This window comes from Marmota flaviventris, chromosome 7, assembly GCF_047511675.1.
Source record: "Marmota flaviventris isolate mMarFla1 chromosome 7, mMarFla1.hap1, whole genome shotgun sequence".
NCBI lineage: Eukaryota > Metazoa > Chordata > Mammalia > Rodentia > Sciuridae > Marmota > Marmota flaviventris.
In genome coordinates, this window is record NC_092504.1 from 88,601,256 (window position 1) to 88,620,650 (window position 19,395).

The window sequence follows — 19,395 nt, forward strand, 5'->3', positions numbered from 1 at the left end:
GGTTTCTAAAGACAGGACAGAGGGGGCATATTACTGATTTGTTTTTCTCTGGGCCAGAAGACTGTGAACAAGATAGGTGAGGTCATGGGCTGAAGAATTTGTAAAGCAATGAACAGACCATAGAGATATCATGAACTGTAACAGAGAAGTCAGGAGACTACATTGGCACTTCAAATTCAGAGGGGGATAAGAACAACTGAAGAGTGACTGAGTCTAGGACCTGGATCACACACTTCCTGCAAAGTTGTCAGTTCCTCCTAGTTACAGAGAAGTGGAAGGGAAAACATTCCATATAGGAAGGGCAGTAAGTTGCCCAAACCCTGCTCCGTACATTGAGGAAACACAGTTTATACCTGGTGCCCAGAGAAAGATTTTGAAGGGCTTAATGTGCCACTTAGGTTTTGAACTGATTCTAAAGGCCATTAAGAATCTTTGAAAAGAGAAAGTTGTTGGCTTTGAATTTTATCATGATCACACTGGAAACCAGTTAGAGGTAAATTTCAGGACAATAGGATGCTATTGTAATAGTGCAGACAAGACTAGATGAAGGCTAATACAAGGTAGATGTCAAAAGGGGGAAGGGAAATTCAAATTCTCTAGGATTGTTAGCTTTTGGAGGACTGTGAGGTATATGAAGTGACACAGAGGTAAAGTCAAGGGTAAATCTCTCATTTCTTGTTAAGACAGTTTTACCACTACTCTTGATTGAAATAAGAGGATGAAGAGGAGCATGACCAATTGGTGAAGTAAGTTTAGGGAAAGGAAGGGGAAAAAGTGAAGGAATAATTTACAACTTTCAGTTTTGTGAAAATTGCATTTGAGAGCCCTGGAGAATTTGCCCACATGAAATTGACAGCATTGACCTAGAGATCAGGAGCAATGTATGCATTAAAGTTACAGTTTAGGGGATCGTTAAGATTTAGCTTGAGACACACAAGAAGGTAAAGTCCTGCAAGAACCACAATTCATAGAGAAGATGGTAAAGCATATGAATAACAGGAAGCAGTGATGTCCAGGCACAGTTAGAAGAAATGGAGTCTGCAAAGAACAGAATGGGATTGTGGGAACCAAGAGTAATGAAGTTTTATGGAGGCTGCAAAACATGAGCACAGCCGCGTCCTGGGTGTATTCTCCTGAGTACTCCTCTGGAGACAGATCATAAGTCACTGGCTTTGTATGTTTTTAGGAGTTCCTAGTTCTCTCCAGGCTTGTGATTCAAGAGTGTTAGGAAGCATAGCCACTGGTTATTACAAAAAGAAACAATAATATAGTACCATTTTAATTTGTTTTTTTTTTTTTTACAAATCCCCTTAAAGATTAGAAGTAGGGAGAGGGGTTTACTTAGAAATATCCAAAGGGGATTGGTGCTAATATATTTCAATCAACAGAGACTAGATTACAAATAAATGTAGATTGACAAGAATGGAGAAGGGGAACAGTGGGGTTGGAGTTTACTTGAATCACTGAGCCCTCCTTGTACTTTGCCTCTGTCCTTTGTAATGGGGGCAATGAGCATCCTCCGTAGCATGTGTTTATGAATGAACTGTAGATCATAGACTTTCCTTAATTTGTACTATTATGGTTTGCATATGAGGTGTTCCCCCAAAGCTCCTGTGTTAATGCATGAAGGTTCAGAGGTGAAGTGATGGATTGTGGAGCTGTAACCCATTCAGGCCATCCTAGTTTGATGGACTAGTTTGTAACTGTAGGCGGATGGGGCATGCTGGGGGAGGTAGGTCACTGGGAGCATGCCCTGGAAAGGTTCATCTTCCATTCATCCCCTTCTTCTTTCTTTCTCCGTTTCCTGGCTTCCATGAATGGAGCAGTACTCCTCCTCCAAGTCCTTCAACCCTGATCTTCTACCTTATCTTGGGCCCAGAGAAATGGACATGGCCCACTATGGACTGAAACTCTGAAAGCATAAGAAATATAAATTTTTCCTCTTGTAAGCTTTCTGGTCAGGCATTTTGGTCACAGCAACGAAAAGCTGGCTATCACATGTGTCTTGAAATGATGTGGTATGATTGGAAGGATGAGAAATGCAGAAGATAGATTATATAATGTTGATCTGTGACACTTTTCAATAGCTGCTACCTTCTCCCCACCCCAAATTATAATCAATTTAAGAAAAAATTTAAACAAAAACTTCTTCCCAACAATTATTTGTCCTTTGAATATATAGTACATAATTCAATATCTGTGTGTGTTTTCATATTATGTCAGGGTGTCTATGTCAGAAATAATTACTTGGGCTTTTTAGTAGTATTAAATATATTTAAAATGCTTCTATAATTTGTGTGTACATGTATATGTTTTTTTTGTGGATTAGATTGTGTATTGAAACAAATATAATCCGAACACTGATTCACAGTATCTGTTTTCTCTGCCTACAGACAAAAGTTGGCTTATTTATTTATTTTGGTACCAGGAATTGAATCCAAGGACACTTAACCACTGAGTCCACATCCTCAGCCTTTTTATTTTTCATTTTAAGGCAAGGTCTTGCTAGGTTGCTTACAGACTCTATAAAATACTGAGGCTGTCTTCTAATCTGTGATCCTCCTGCCTCAGCCCCGTGAGCCGATGGAATTATAGGCATACACAATCATGCCTGGCAAAAGTTGGCATTTTTCAACCTAAAGTACTTATTTAAAAAAAATAAAGTGTTCTCTCATAAGCTATAAATGGCTATTTAGATTCTTACTTAAGTGCAGATATTATGAAAATTGGCCATGTGCATAAATAGGTTATTATGGAATATAGAACATTTATGGTGATACTTTTAAGGTTTTGCTTCAAAAACAAAGAATGAGAAGAGCTGATCATAGGGAATTTAAAGTTAAATTGAATTTAAGCAAAATTGCTGTTATACACCGGTCCCTTCCTTGCTCAGTGGTAAGCTCTGTCTATGTGGGCTGCTCATTTTGAGGAAGAACAGGAGCCTGGCTTTATGTTTCCATAAATTTTTATTTTAGGAGGTCACCACTGGTGGTCCTCTTTTACATGACATCCCTCTCTCATGTGACATCCCTCTGTTTCTGCTGTTTTTTGATGACTATGGAGACAGTAGTAGCAGCATCTTGTCTGCTGGTCTCTTCTGCTCCCCACTCCCAGCATTTTGAGTCTCAGTGTCTATGGTGGAAAACAATATGATCTTACTAAATGACAAATGATGAGTTTTCTTTTCTCAGGAGAAACAGATGACAATTTTATGTCACACTGCAGGGGAACTATAATATATATGAGTTGTTGAGGTATTAACTTCTGAATATCTATCATCTTTGAAGATGAAATAGGAAAAAAATATGTGTACAGAGATTGTGGAAAATAACTCCTGAAGATTTTCACTGGGGTGCATTTAGAAACCTAGAAAAAAGTGTTTTCTTTCATATTTCATGGAGGGAGGGAAAATGTTGTTAGTAACTGATTTAGTTTGTTTAATATAACTTTTTGTCTAAATTGTTTTATTGGGATTTACAGTGGATGCTGAATTTATCATTAAGATTATACTAAACTAAGATTATCATTAAAAGTTTGTTGGAGCATTTATTACATTTTAAATAGATATTGAGGATTACCAGTGCATATAGTAACAAAGCAAGTGGTTGATCTGAAATTTTGATCCATTTGAGTGAGAACCTTTCATTTCTATTCTTTTATCTCATATATTATTCCTGTCATGAATAAGGCATATTGACAAATGATCTTATTCATACTGTATATCCCTCCTCACATTGATTTTCTATAGCTTCTTGTAGCTGAACACCTCTTCTTTTAGGTGTTAATGTATGTATGTATCAATACCATGTGTAAGAACTGTGATGAACATAAAACTTAATGGTAAGTCTCTCTTGTAAAATATACAATTCCAAAGTTCTTAGATTTCCTTTTTTAAAGGATGTGTTCCTTTTGTTGCTGTAACAAATACCTGAGAAAAACAACTTTAAAAAGAAAAGATTTATTTTGGCTCATGGTTTTAGAGATTTTATTCATTGCTCAGCTTGTTCCGCTGCTTTGGGCCTGGGGTGAGAACATCATGGCAGAAGGGTGGGGAACCTCTCAGCTCAGGATAGCTGGGGAGGGTGGGGCAGGAAGAAGGTGGGGACAATCCAGATTGGAACCTTAATGGGGAGAAAACTTGAAAGTTAAAAAACATACCCTGATCCACTATTAAAGTAAATTCAAATGACAATTTATTGATCTTAAGTCAATGGAGCAAAGTTGACAAGTGAAGACTTTGGATAGAAATTTCACCATCCATCATTACAAAATTTTCAGATGCCTGTGGCTAGTATCTCTTTTTCACATTAACAATAATCTGTTATAGGAAATTATGGGATGGGAATTTGAGATGAAAGAAAGATAATTTGTATCAATCATTGGTATGTTACATTTTTGTTTATTACATGGAGATTAGTAATATTCCTTCTTCTCTGTTATTGTACTGATCATAGGAGAGAGAGCCCTCACACTGAAAATGAGGCTGGCAAGCTCAAGGAGTTCATTCCTTAAACATAATGGAAGATAAGGGCTAGAGATGTAGCTCAGTGGCAGAGCCCTTGCCTACCATGCACAAGGCCCTGAGTTCAATCCCCAGTGCCCCACCATCCACATGCACACACAAAACTAATAGAGGATGATATGTGACACCATTAATAATATGACATTTTTGAGTAAAGTTGGCAATTAAGATTGTCATAGAGTAAATTAGTTTTGATAGAAAATTTTGTGCCTTCTAGATATTACTCATATTTAAGAAATGCAAATAAAATTGATAAGTTTCATAAAGGAAGCTTGATGTATATTTGGAAGGAAAAGCTGCTCCTTGGCACATTAAAGTTTGCTAAAGAGGATTTGGGATTTTATTCATTATTATTTAATATCTTTACCTTATATTTCCTTGAGAGAACCATCTTGAAGTCAAGTACCAGACCTTATCACAGGGTCATTTTATACTCTTGAAAACATGGGAAATGGTATATTTCCACATGATGAAGACTCATTCACCATTTTGTAGCTCTCCATTTTCTTTCTGATACAAATTATAAAATTGTCACAAATAAAATTTCAATGAGATTCTTTCAATTTTGTTACCATTTAGTTTGCATATAATGAGAGAGCACACTTTTTAAAGAATTTTTTATTTTAAGAATTATAAAAATAAATGCAAAAGCACTGAGAATAGCTTAGAGAAATTAATTTATCCTCAACCAGCCTCAGCGATGATCAACATATGGCCACTATTCCTACCCTGTTCCCCCTACTGCCAGAATCATTTTGAAGAAAATCCAAGATAAAATGTCATTGCATATGGAGATATTTCAATATTCCTCTCTGAGTTTAGATTCCTTTCTTTGCCATACCACAATCCTATTATTGGACCTAATAACAATTTTTATTATCATGAATGCATCTTATAAATATTTAGCAGTTCTTTTGTTTGAACTGTATCCAAATATCTTAAAGTGAATTGATGTTTCTTAAGTTTTCTTTTATCTATATGTTGCCTATCTCCTCATTTCTTTTTTGCTGTTGATGAAACTTGTAATTTGTTCTGTAGTTTCCCACAATCTTACTATATTATTGCTTTCTGAAAGGTGGCTATTAATGTGTTCATCTGTTCCCTGTATTTCAAACTGAAAGAACTAGAGGCTTGTCCAAAATTAAGTTCATGTTTGGCCAAAATTATGTCACAGTAGAAATTCTGAGCATCCATTGGGATATGCATGTGTCTAATTCTTGCTTGCTTTTGTCTCATTATCTGACTTTGATATTGATAAGAGTCATTAATTTATTAGGAGTTGCAAACAGTAATTTTTCTAATTCTAATTTTTACTTGTTTTTATTCACTAAAAACTCATGGATTTAGTGGGTCACTACTTTGTTGTTGTTATCCTTTTCAGTCCACAGATTGCCCCATGTTTTATTTGTTGACTGAGCCCTTTCACAGAACTCTGCTAATCTTGATAGCTTCTGTCAAGATGCTTTGGGTTCATCTTTTGCATTTCCTGAACCAGATTTGACTTCAGACAATTCTCCTGAAAGAACTCTCATTCCTTTCAGTGGGAATGATATTTCAACATCACATTTCTAGGTATTATTATATTTTTGAAATAAGAACAATTATTTTGAAACATGTCTGCTAGTTTAAGAGAAAGTAGATACATGTTAAGTATGCAAACAAAATGTTGGTACTTGATTGTCACTCTTCCATAGCTTTAGGTGTGACCCCATAAAGTAAGTGGGAAATTAATTTTTATTTTAATGAAGGAATAAGTACTAAGACAGTAAGTGCATAATGTGAAGCGAGACTGAAAACACAAGTACATAGTAATGCTGCCAAAAGAACATAGATTGCAAAGATCCCACCAAATTTGTCTAGAGTTACCATTTTTAGCATGCAATACTTGATTTGTGAAACCATCATTTGGAAAATATAATTGGGTAAAAAAAAGGATGAGATTTTTATGAAAATGTTTGAAATTTTGATCATGGAATCTTATTTGTTTTGCATAGTGCTGTATGAATTTATTTTTTGTTAGTGGAACTAGATCTCCTTGTAACATTAGCAGGAGACAAGAATGAGTGTTCTGGAACATCAGTGTGTTCCTATGGTCCTTAAAGATCTCTGTGCTAAGGAATCTTCTGTTTCTTGAATGTTAACAAACTTAACAAACTAGTGAGATCATTTTAGTATTTATATGACTTGTAGATATCTACTTAAATACATAATGATGTGGTAGATTAGAATCCAAATTAATGGTAAATACATTAAATGTAAATAATCCTCATACCCCAATTAAAAAGCAGAAATTATCAGATTGGCTATAACCAACAATTATATGCTATCTTCTAGAGTTCACTATAAGTGTTTTTAAAAACTGAAGTAATTATATGAATATCTGACAAAGTAGATTTTATAACAAGGAAGATTGTCAAGGTAAAAGGGATATTTAATAATAAAGAGGTCAATACATCAAGTAATCCTCAATGTGTGTACAACTAAAAGTCTCTGTAAATATATGAAGCAAAAATAATTAGAATTGAAAAGAGAAAATAGAGAAATACCATTCAGGGATTTCAACACTTGAAAATTGATAGAACAAGTAGACAGAAAATCAATAAGGAAACAGAAGACCTGAAAAACATTGTCCTCTAACCTGATTTAATTAAAATTCGTAGAAATCCCACCGGCAGCAGAACATTATAAGAGAACAAGAAACATACTGCAATTGAACTGTATCCTTAGATATTAAATAAATTTAAGAGGATTGAAACCATGCAGAAAATATTCTTTAGCTGTAATGGAAATTAAATCAGAAACCAATAATATAAATACCTGAAAATCAGACAACACACTTCTAAATTATATAAAATTTAAGAAAAAAATCCAAAGTATAATTAAATACATGTTTACTAGTGCAAAATGTATAGTTTTATACTTCACATTTTACTTGTGAACATCCTGTGCCTATGTGGAAAGTCAAAGGTTTCCTATGTGCTTGACTTCCTATATGCTTGAAATTCATGAAATAAAATATTTGAAAGTGACTAATTTCTGTAGGGCAATCATGATAATCATGTCACTGCTCCTTGGAAAGAATTTAATTCCTAGGGAAATAAAATAGCACAAAAACATAAATGCAATGCATTCCATGTTACTCTAAACTGTTATTAAAACAATAGTCTGGAAATGTGTAATTAGTTATTTACTTATGGAGTGAGTTTCACTGAACACTTGCTTGTGAGTTTTCACAGGGGATAGGGAAGAATTTTGGGATTAGGGCCGTCAGTTCAGGATGTGTTGAAAGGAGGCTGAAGACAGCTTGGGAAGGATCTTCACTTTCTAAAACAGAAGTCAGAAGCAGTCTGAAGGGCAGGCTTTCTCTGCTGGGTACAGAGCATTTCACGAATGAGATAATAAACATATGGAATAAATTAATGCAGAAAGCAGTTTGAGGAGAGCATAGATAAGTTCAAGAAACACCAAGTCCTGTTTCTGTAGAAAGGGAATTGATGACCATTATGGGAAAGCAGGAGGCCAGATTTGCTTCTACAGTAGTTATACTGAGATTTTTTTCCTTTTGTACAGTTTAAAAAAAAATATTCTGAAATGTCTGTTTTAAGGACTGTGCCCTTGAATCACCCTAATCTTTGCAAACAATTGTGTTTTGGTTTTCTCTTCCACCAGGTCAGATAGGCTTAGCTTTGAGGCATCAGGAACTTTTGACTGTAGTGTATTTAGCAAACTTTGCTGCTACTGACTGCAGTTTTAATTCACTATCCTCAGCCTTCCCTTAACTCTAGTGATTGAAGGCTCAACTTTACCTGTCCATTCCTACCCAGGGTCTACCTTTCCATTGCTGTCATGCTCAGTGACTTAGTTTCTGCATAACACATTGAGTATTTGTGGATCTTCATGACTCCTTTGAATTCTGTTTTCAAGCATTCTCAAGTTATCTGGTGAAATTCTGAGACAAAACAATAGCCTGTCATCACCCTGTAAAGGACAAGTTTTGAGTTGTCTCTTATTCTCTTATATTCCACTTAGATCTTCATAGAAGGCCCCTTTGAAGTAACTGCTTCAAAATTTCCCTGCAAGGCTGGCTCTAGATCTCTAAGACTAGATATAGCTAACAAATAAACTTTTATTAAATTGTCAGGGCAAAGAGCCTGACTAACTTCAGGCTCTCTCTCTCTGCCTGATCTTCTGTCCTTCAGTTCTGAAATCTGATTATGGGACAGTTAGAATAGGGATCCCATCACTGCCTCTGAGATTGTAGAGTATGGCATACCACATCCTCGGTATTACACCCCAACTCTGCCCCCTACAACACAAATCTTTCCAGAGTTATTTGTATGGAAATTCATGATTAGCAGGAATTGATTACAAGTTAACACTTCTTTTTTTTTTTCCTGGAGAAGGTAAGGTTGGTGTTAAAAAAAAAAAAAAAAAGAGAGATTTTTATAAATATTTTCCTTTCTTTATTTTTTTATACTAAGGATTTAACCCAGGGTGCTTTTACCACTGAGCTATCTCCCCAGCTCTTTTTATTTTTTATTTTGAGACAAGGTCTCTCTAAGTTGCTTAGAGCCTCACTAACTTGGTAGGCTGATTTTGAACTTGGGATTCTCTTGCCTCAGCTATCCAAACTGCTGGGATTACAGGTATGTGCTTGGCTCAAATATTTTTATTCTTTAGGTGTTGCAGTGCCATAGGGGAAATATATATGTGTGTGAATAAATGTCTGTATACATATACAATATGTATATGTATTTTATGGTCTGAAATTTAGATAATATTGTGTTCGCTTTTTGTCACTATTACAAAATACCTGAGAAAATCAACTTAAAGGAGGAAACATTTATTTTGACTGACAATTTCAGAGGTTTCAATCTATGGTCACTTGCCCCATCACTTTGAGCCAAAAATTATAGTGGGGTGTGAGTGGTGAAGCAGACCTAGTTGTCTCATGGCACAGCCAGGCAGGAGAGAGAAAAGGAGAACAGGAAAGAGAGAGAGAGAGAGACAGACAGACAGACACAGAGAGAGACAGACAGACAATGACTGACTAGTAACTAGACTTGCCTTTCCAGGGCCTCTCATAATGAAGGATTTCTTCCAAATAGGCCCCACCTTCTATAATTTCTGTCTCCACTGTCTCCCAATAGACCATTCTGATTATGAACCCATCAGTGGATTAATCCAGTAATCAAATCAGAGCCCTCATCATCCGACCACTTCCCCAAAGCCACACCTCTGAACATTGCTTCCTTGGGGACCAAGTTTTCAACACAGGAGCCTTTGAAGAACATTTTATGTCTAAACTACAACAAATACAAATAAAATTAACAAATAGAAAAAAATCTCCTTATTTCGATCATTCAAAGAGCAAAGAATTTATATTAATTTGGATCTGTATGTTTCCAGTCTTTTTGTCTTAAACAAAAGTGGGTTCCTATCACACGTAGTCCTAATTGGCCTTGCTATTTATTGATTGATTTATTTATTTGCAGTGCTAGGAATTGATCCCAGGGCCTCAGGTATACTAGGCAAACACTTTACCCTTGAATTATATCCCCAGACCTATAATTGGCTTTTTTTTTCATTTAGAAATATTTTGGAAACATTTTTATCATTCATTTGCATTCTTCTTTAACAATATTAATACAAGTAGTATTCTTTGAATATTACTTAGTAATCTTTCATTGCTGAAAATGTGTTTTTACAGTGATAATCCAGTAGACAATTCTTGAGTTATTGCCATGATTATTTACTTAGGTAAAATCACTAAAAGTAATATATTAAAGAATGTGGATAAGTTGCTAAGCTACTCTTCAGAACAATGCATAATTTCCCTCTCACAGCAATATGTTAAACTGTGCATTTGTTATCATGTTTTAAAATAGATTTTACTTTTTTTAGAGTAGTTTTAGGCTTACAGAAAAAAAATCTATGAAACATACAGAAATTTCCTGTGTATCCCCTTCTTTTATATGTTATGCTGTTATTTTTAATTTGCCAATTTGATGAGAAAAAATAGTATGTATGTTGTTTTAATTTGATGGAAGGCTAATTACCCAAATATTAGTAGATCAAGTAGTTTTTAAAAACATCTGTTTGTTTTGTGTGTGTGTGTTTTGCAAATTAACTGCCTACTCTTCCACTTGTTCTCATGAGAACTTTATATTATATATACACATTTACATATATACCTATCCATGTATAAATTTTTTTCTTGCAGTCATTGACCTTTGGATTTATTTGTGGGTAGTTTTAGGAATGTTGAAGACTTGCCTTTCATGTATGCAAATACATTACTTTTTCTTTACAAACTTTTAAATTGTGGGTAACTTATTTTTAAATAACTTCCCACTCTGTTTTATGTATAATTGTTAATTATTGATTCCACACATTCCATTATTTATTGAAAACTTATGATATGACATATCAGTATACCATTTATGATGTAGACAAAGATCACTGTCTTGGATGCTAAACAGAACTTTCGGTAGAAGTAGACTATTTTATTTTTGCCATACCTTGTCTTTTATAAAAAAAGTAACTCTATATACATCACTAAAATATGCTAGCCTCTTGTATAGAAATTTAAATGTTTCTATTGAAAGCGTGTTCAGTGCTGGGCTTTCCAAGTCAGTTTGACACAACCTGTATGTTAATGTAGATTTCTTATTCCTTAGTTGTTATTGTTAGATTTACCTTTTCCTAAGCAAAGCAACCATTTTTCTGACTGATTGTACAATTCTATGAATGATTCAGGTTGGTTGTTTTGCTTTTACTATTATTTTCCCATTGTACCCAAAACCTTTTAAAGGAAGGCATCTTATTAAAAATATCTAGGTCACTGGAAAGTAGTATGAAATAATTAGAGAGTCAACGCTCATTGTGTATTTGCTCTGTGTCCTCCACAGCCTGAATGCTTTTTAAGGATTTTCTCTGAGTAGCTTATGTTATCATACCCATTGTGTAGATAGAGAGATGGAAGCTTTCACAGGTTGAATAACCTATCCAAGCTCACAAAACTTGTAGATAATGAAGGCAGAAATGAGCCATGGCAATATGATTTCAACATCCCTACTTTTTATTACTACCTAATCCTAATGTGACCTCTATATTCTTGCACTTGGTTTTCTAATTTCTCCAAAATTTTCAGTTAACAGTTACTGTATAAAAGTTCTGTGCCTAAAGTAAGTTGGGGAATAAGGGTCATTTTGTTGTTTATCTTCCTGATAAATTATGTTTCTTAATATCAGTTGAAATGATCTAACCTCGACAGTAGAGCTGGTTAAATTAGTGAAGGCAATGCATATGAATAAAGAAGATTGATGAGGGCTTTCATGATCAAAGATCAAAGTGTGATTTTTTTTTTTCTGAGAATAAGAGGATTTATTCATTCAGAGAGTGAAATGATTCATATTATCAACAATATTTGAATTAAGTTAAAGTAAATTGCTACATAGGCAAATATTTACTAGAACTAGGACAGCTTGTTTTATCATTTTATCTAGGCCTTTAGTCTGCATGGATTCCAGGTGCTGGTATTTTTGGTATCATGAGCAGGAACCATCATTCTCCAGAGGTGTGGAGTGTTGGGTACCTATTTTCCCATGTTTCAAAACACCTCTGTATGACCACTGCATTCTGCATCAGGTTACACAGGGCCTTCCTGTGCTCCACAGACACTGATCCACTAGACGGCTTGGATCCTAGGTATGGACTGAAGCAATTTGGCATTTCTGTGTCTGTCTAAATAAACGTAGGACGTTGTAAATTGCGAAAGTATATGATATTGATGAAGGGTCACAAGGCTGTCTGAAGCAACAAAAAAGCCTTCAGGTATGTGCATCTGTAGCATGTAAAAATAGTTTGCCTTTACAAAATTGATATGCCATCTGTCCCCAGTGAATGTCTTGTTCCATCATTTCAATGATTGTTATTTGCATCTTAAAATGTGCAATTTGTTGTTGACTTAGAATAGCATAATTTCAGTTAACATGACCCAGTTTTCAGTGTTAAACAAAATCACAGGATGTCATAGTGTTGGACTGAGCCTCTACAATAGGCCCCAGAAGACCAGATCAAACAAAGATGGACTCACTCATGCTAAATGCCACATAATCAAACTGGAACTTTAGTTAATCATGTAGATCCAAATAGTCTAGTTTTACCTGAAAACAGGAGACTGTAGTCTACCTGAGTGAGCAAAAAGGAAGTCACTATTGCTTTAACCTTCACAAAAAAGTAACCTGAAGTTACTGGATGTTAACTTATCAGCTTTTATTTATTTATTTATTTTTTATTCCTTTTTTCCCACTTTACAGAATTCACTGTTCTGCTATTGCCCAGTAGGCTCCCTCATTCTGTTTTATTTAGAATAAAGCCTGCCCTGATTTATGAATTGCAAAAAACCCAATTAGATCTGTTACTAAATTTATTGTAATTTTGTTTTTTGACATCAGCAAGTGTCCCCATAACCAGGAAAGAGAAAAAGCTTTCTGTTAGGAACTCTGCAGCTGAGTGCCATTCTGTGACCAGCCTGGTTTTTGGTTGGTGTGTTTCTGCAAAATTAAAAATAGTAGAAGTTGAACTTACAAAAAATAGTTTCTGTGAAGCTGTTTGGCAAATGATATCTTAAGTCTATAGAATGTTTAATTGCCATCATCATCATCATCTTTATTATATTAATAAAGCAATTCTTTTAGTATTGAACTGTAGAAGAAAAACTTTTATTCTCTGAGAATATGATAATAGGAAAAAACTTATTAACAGCCAGTGCATTATTTTGCTATGCAAGGGGAAAAATGTGCATTAATTGCAAATGATAATGACACAGTTCATTTAGCTGTTATGTCACCAACATAGCTATAGTTCTATAACTATCTAACCTTTCATCCCAATTCCAAATAATTTCAGCCCACTTCAGTCTCCCTCCCCACTTTCAGTGACTTTTGCACAAATCTGAATCTTCAGATTTCTACTTGTTGGTAAATAAATAATTTCCCTTGTTTCTCTCAAGTGATTAATTCTGTGCATGTAGAACATGCTCGTCAGGGCTTACCAGGGTAACATGACAACTTCATTTTCTGGGTAAGAACCTCTAATGAGCGAGGCCATCACCTGATTAACTCCTGCTCAGCCTCGTTTAACAGATGCCCTGCTCTCCATCCTGCCATCATTCGCTTTACTATTGTCTTATCCAGAATCATCATTTTAAAGGCTTTTCAGAAGGGCAGCCAAGCTGAGCTGTGTAACCCTATGGTTATATCTAATTTCATACCTAATTTAGGTAATTTTTTACCTAATTTTATATAGGATATAAGAGTTACATTTGTAACTCCAGTGACTAGGGAGTCTGAGGCAGGAGGATTCCTATTTGAAGGCCAGCCTCAGCAACTTAGCAAGGCCTTAAGCAACTTACGAAGACCCTGTCTCAAAATAAAAAAGGGCTGGTGATGTACCTCATTGGTAAATGCTCTAGGGTTATCCCCAGTACCAAAAATAAAAAACAAAAATTAAAGAAGGGCAGCTGATTTTTCAGAGCTGGTTTCAGAGAAGGACTTGGGTTAGCTTGGAATGAGTTGCTGATTCTTGTCTCTGTGTCACTTCTGGGGATGAAAGCTTTGGGACCAGTTTGGGGCTGCATGTGCTGAACTTGAGTACCATGTACTTGAGAAGTCAGCAGAGAAGCTGTCGCCCCTGTCCATTTCCCACCATTTTGTTTTCACATCCTTATGCCACCCCCTCCAAGAAGGAATAGTAAGGTGAATTTCTTTGTTCCCCAAAGTGTGCCTGAATATTAAATTTTGTTATTCCTGGATTAAGGAGGGAAAAAAAGCAACACCAAAACACCAGCATATTTGGAGAAGAGAATTGCTACATGAATTACAGTCCAGGCTGCTTGAAGGCCAATATGTGGGGGATAATAAGAATTAGAAGGAAGGAAGCTAGTTTATTCAAGGACCAGCAATACTAAGAAGATAGAGGAGCTATGGCCTCAAAACTCAAATGAATGGAGTTCATGGTGGCAAAGTGCTTTTACAGGAAGGGATTGGAGAATAGACAGGAAGGCTTTGTGCCCAGGGGAACAGTCTTCATTATCCAGGGCTGTCTCTCCTTTTTCTTCTTCGCTGGAAGATCACAATAGACCTTGACCTTCTGGGGCTAGTCCCTACAGTTCATTCATTTGTTCATTCATTTATTTATTTATTTATACATACATACATACATACATACATTCTTGGAATTGAACCCAGGAGCATTCTGCCCCTGAGCTACATCTCACACCCCCTTTTTTGAGAGAGGGTGTCCTAAATTGCCAGGACTAGCCTTAAACTTGCATCCTTCTGGCATCGGCCTCCCTAGTTGCTTTGAGACAGAATGAAAGATGGAAGAGTAGCATACAAAGGTTCCCAGTTCTGTACATCTACAGGAAGATTTAGCAGTCAACATCTTTACCATCTAGGTGGGACTTCTCTTCAGCAAAGGGATTAGGAAGGGTAAGAGGAGGGGGAAACTCCAGAGGAGTAGCCCTTCACTGAATTACATAGATCACCTACTTTGCTGTAATGGAGCTGAGTTCTTAGAGAGTGTGCCTTTGGTATGCTGACAGAGGTACAATGGAACAGACTCTCAGTACATGCTAGAATTGTTTTTTAGCTGATATCACTCTAATGATGTTCACTTACTATCATTTGATTATGATTCAAGCAATATCTGAACTTTTAATTCATGTTTTGGAATATTTGAGTAGATCATTTTATTACCTATGCTTGATATTTCCAGTGGATTACAATAATATTCATGCTAAAAACAGTTTATTTGGAGTATTTAGCCACATTAATAATGAACGGTGGTACATTATGTGGGAGGAGAATAAAGTGAATGTATTCTCTTAAAAACCTGAAAAAATTACACAAGGAAGAAATATGAAACCATCATTCATATTCTTTATTAGTGTATATTTAAACTGATTTGTTCTAGAAGGCTCTGCTTTATCTTCCATAGCTTTTGAAAAATTACTTTCAAATATAGCCTTTATAACTTATCAGGCAACTTAAAGAAAGGTTTATTTTGATTTTCAGGGGAGGATTTGCAAATTAATCATAAATAATTCACATTTCTGAAATTCTAATATTTGTAGATATGTGACATAAAGTATTTTACCAAAATGTATTTTTTTTTAAATTTTTTATTGTTGGTTGTGGGAGTTCATAACCCACTTGAATCAAAGTGTGGAATATGATATGTCAAGAAATTTGTAATGTTTTGAACAAAATGTATCTTTTTAAAAAATGTTTTTATTTTTTGTTCTTAGTTATACATCATTGTAGAATGTATTTTGACATATATACATGGAGTATAAATTCCCATTTTTGTGATTGTACATGACATGGAGTTACACTGGTCATGTATTCATATATGAACATAGGAGTGTTATATCCAATTTATTCTAATGTCTTTCCCATTCTCACCCCCCAACCTCTCCCCACTTCTCCCTGTCCAATCCAGTGAACCTCCACACCCCCCTCCATTGTGAGTCACCATCTGCATATCAGAGAGAACATTTGGCCTTTTTTTTTTTTTTTTAGGACTGGTGTATTTCATTTAGCATGATAGTCTCCATTTCCATCCATTTAGTGGAAAAAGCCATAATTTAATTCTTTTTTATGGCTAAGTAATATTCCATTGTGTATATGTAACACCAAAATGTATCTTAATGCTGATTTAGTGAAGTTGATAACTACAACTGTAAGAATCTCATGTCAGGAACAAATATGAATCAAGCTGAGTGCAAAGATAAGAAGAAAGATTGCTATGTTAGTAAATATAATGCCACACGTTCTTTTGGAGTATTCATTTTTGAAACTGTTTTTAAAGGAAGGAAACTGAAAAAATAAAATCATGATACTATTGAACTTGAATGTTCAAGAGGATTATGGTGATGTATTTCATGGTTCTCTTCCGATACAAATTGGTGTCTGCCAAACAAATGTAATGGAAATGAGAACAATTCAAGGGTTTGCCTTATGAAACCTCAGTTCTCCCAGCAGGATCTGAATGAAGACTTGTTTGACTAGTCAGCTCTAAATTCTGCCTCTTATCCATCATGTGCCTGTGGTTTGGATGGGTTTCCTTTTGTATTTTAACGCATCTGTCAATGGAGAAAGGAGGAGCCCACTGTCCCCCATTGGAAAGATTTTTTTTTTCACATGTAGAAAGGTTGTACCAAACCACAGAGGACAAACTTAAGTCATCCTTCATTCACTCATTCATTTATTATTTCATTCATTCACACACACTTATTAATGTAGTATTGTGTTCCAGGCACTGTGCTGCCTCTGACTAGACATATAACATCAAAAAATAAGGAAATGACAGTTTCTTTGATTGTTAAGGATGTTTTCCAACTAAAAGTTTAAGGTTGAAAACATTTTCTCTGGGAGAAATACTGAGAAAAATCACTAAGAGTTGCTTTGAATTTAGACAAAGGAAAAAGCTTTTGATGATTATTTTGAAGTGACCAAAATATTGCTATCCACTACACTGAACGTGCAGAACATGCTTTTAAAAATTTTTATTCCAATATGCATTGCCTCAGGAGCTATTTTACAGGATTGTGATTAGTTCTGGAAAATTTTCTTAGTCCTTAGATCACAGCATTTGCTTTTTAAACCTACCTTTGGCTGTGCGTATTTTTTAAGAGGAAGGATTAAGTTATTTGAGATGCCAAAACAATTTTTAGTTGTAATCCACAAATGATTAGGAACTCCAGTTTGACTAAATAAAGGGGACAGATGGAATGTGGTTTTTAGTTTTAGTTTTAGTATTCATCATTAAAGTCATGTCTGATGGTTCCCTTTTAATATTTATAACCCGAGCTTCATATGTGCTCAGAAGATCATCTAAGTTTAAGACTTATTGTTTTGTTCAGGACTGAGTAGGAAACCTGATCAATGTTTACTATAACCTTTCCCAGTGAGGATAGAAGAAAATGACGATGAGTTTATTTTATAAAGTGGTTGGCAGTTAAAAACACTTTTTTTCCTTCACAGTATAGCTCAGTCCTCCTAATCTCCTGTGAACATAGGTTATCGTCACCAGGTCAGAAATGAGATATCCTCATGTCAAGTTGTGTGATGCTTTTCACTCTTCCTTGGAACTATCTACAAGGAGTCCAGGGAAGTAATGAAAATACTATACACATTGCAGGCCTTATAGTGGTACTAGAGGCATTGCTTATTTTTTTTTTTTGTAATGACAGTATATGGAATACATTTTAGCAGCTTTGCTGAATACATGATTCAATTCAAGCATCTTAAAATTTTAGTGAGCTTCTAAGAGAATAAGAAATTAAGGGAGTGGATCTGGAGAGTTGCCCTAAGAGAGTCTATTCTTTCCTGTGTGTGGTGTTTGTGTGTGTGTGTGTGTGTGTGCATGCACATGTGTGCACATATGCATGTGTATGTTTTAACTTCTCTTCAGGCTATGTGCGTCTGTTTCATATCTCACTGTGGACCTGTGGTAGTGGCCCATCTCTTATGGTCATTTACTCTGGGTCACAAATAGCTTTCTTTATTGCATTAGAGGGCTATAAATTTTTCGTGATCCCAAGCTGAGTTTTCACCAGTCACCTCAAGGTGAAAAGCTCAGTATCACATTACTGTTTCCTTGGCCTGTCATCCATCGCTCCTGACCAGCATGTCATAAATGTTTTAAGAGTCTGCGCTTTTCAGCTTTTGCTTGTCTAATCTGAGGTATATAGCACTGGCTTATATCTCAGGGAATCCTGGAAAACTTGCTCCTGTGCTTGTGTGTTCATGCAGAGCAGCTAGACTCTTCAAAATAAGTGGTGATGTGACCTGGCCTATTTCAGATTAAAACAGATTCCCTCTGAGTCTTGAGTCAAGGACCACAGTATTGCACAGGGCTTTTTTCCACCTGAAGAGTTATTAGTCAGACATGTGAGCTGCTACTTGACCAGTTAGGCAGAAAAGTAAAGAATTGTTCTGGAACTGCTTTAGCTGATGTCTAAAAGAACTACTGGGAAGTGATATATGTGTTTGAGCATTCTGTTACTGTGCACAGTGAAATATGTGTTAAGCATCCTGGGTATACATGAAAGTATAGGACAGACAAGCAGACACACACACACACACACACACACACACACACAAACATACATTCGCACATGTGCGCGAACTATTTGGATGAAAATAACTACGTAAGCAAGAACTTAGCTTCATCAGAAAAGTGATCCAAAGAGTTCCCAGAAGTGGGGGAACTTGACTGGGGCTAAATGGGCTCCTTGGTGTGTATATATCAGCACGTGCTAGTAAGAGACTAAGATTTGTTTTGGAAAGCAGATTCCAACGAGGTCGTGGACTATCTCAAGGGAGGGATGCCTTTGTGTGTAAAGAAGGAATACCCATGAGGGGACTGCAAATAGGTGCAGCCACTCTGGAAAGCAATATGGAGAGTCCTTAGAAAACTTGGAATGGAACCACCATTTGACCCAGCTATCTCACTCCTCAGTCTATACCCAAAGGACTTAAAATCAGCATACTATAGTGACACAGCCACATCAAAGTTCATAGTAACTCAATTCACATATATACCTAATAAAAATAAATAAATTAAAAAACATAAAAAAGAAGGAATACCCATTCAAAGGAGAATGCAGGCCATGTTGAGAGTAAGAAATTCTTTGGGGGTTCTTGAGCTCTTCTTTTAAAGGAAATTTGACGAGGGTTGGGCATGTAAGGATAGCATCAGTCTGCTGATCAAGAATGGCTTATGGCAGTCTGGTTATTCTTGGGATCCTTAGGCTGACATGGTCTTCATTATCTGATCAATGGATAATGCTAGGAAGTCCC

At 35.7% G+C, this 19,395-nt stretch overlaps 1 protein-coding gene across 1 annotated transcript in view; it reads left to right on the top strand.

The window, feature by feature from the left end:
* The window catches only part of Col25a1 (collagen type XXV alpha 1 chain), a 460,559-nt gene that overhangs the window by 177,498 nt on the left and 263,666 nt on the right, over positions 1–19,395 (top strand). The window lies entirely within an intron of this gene.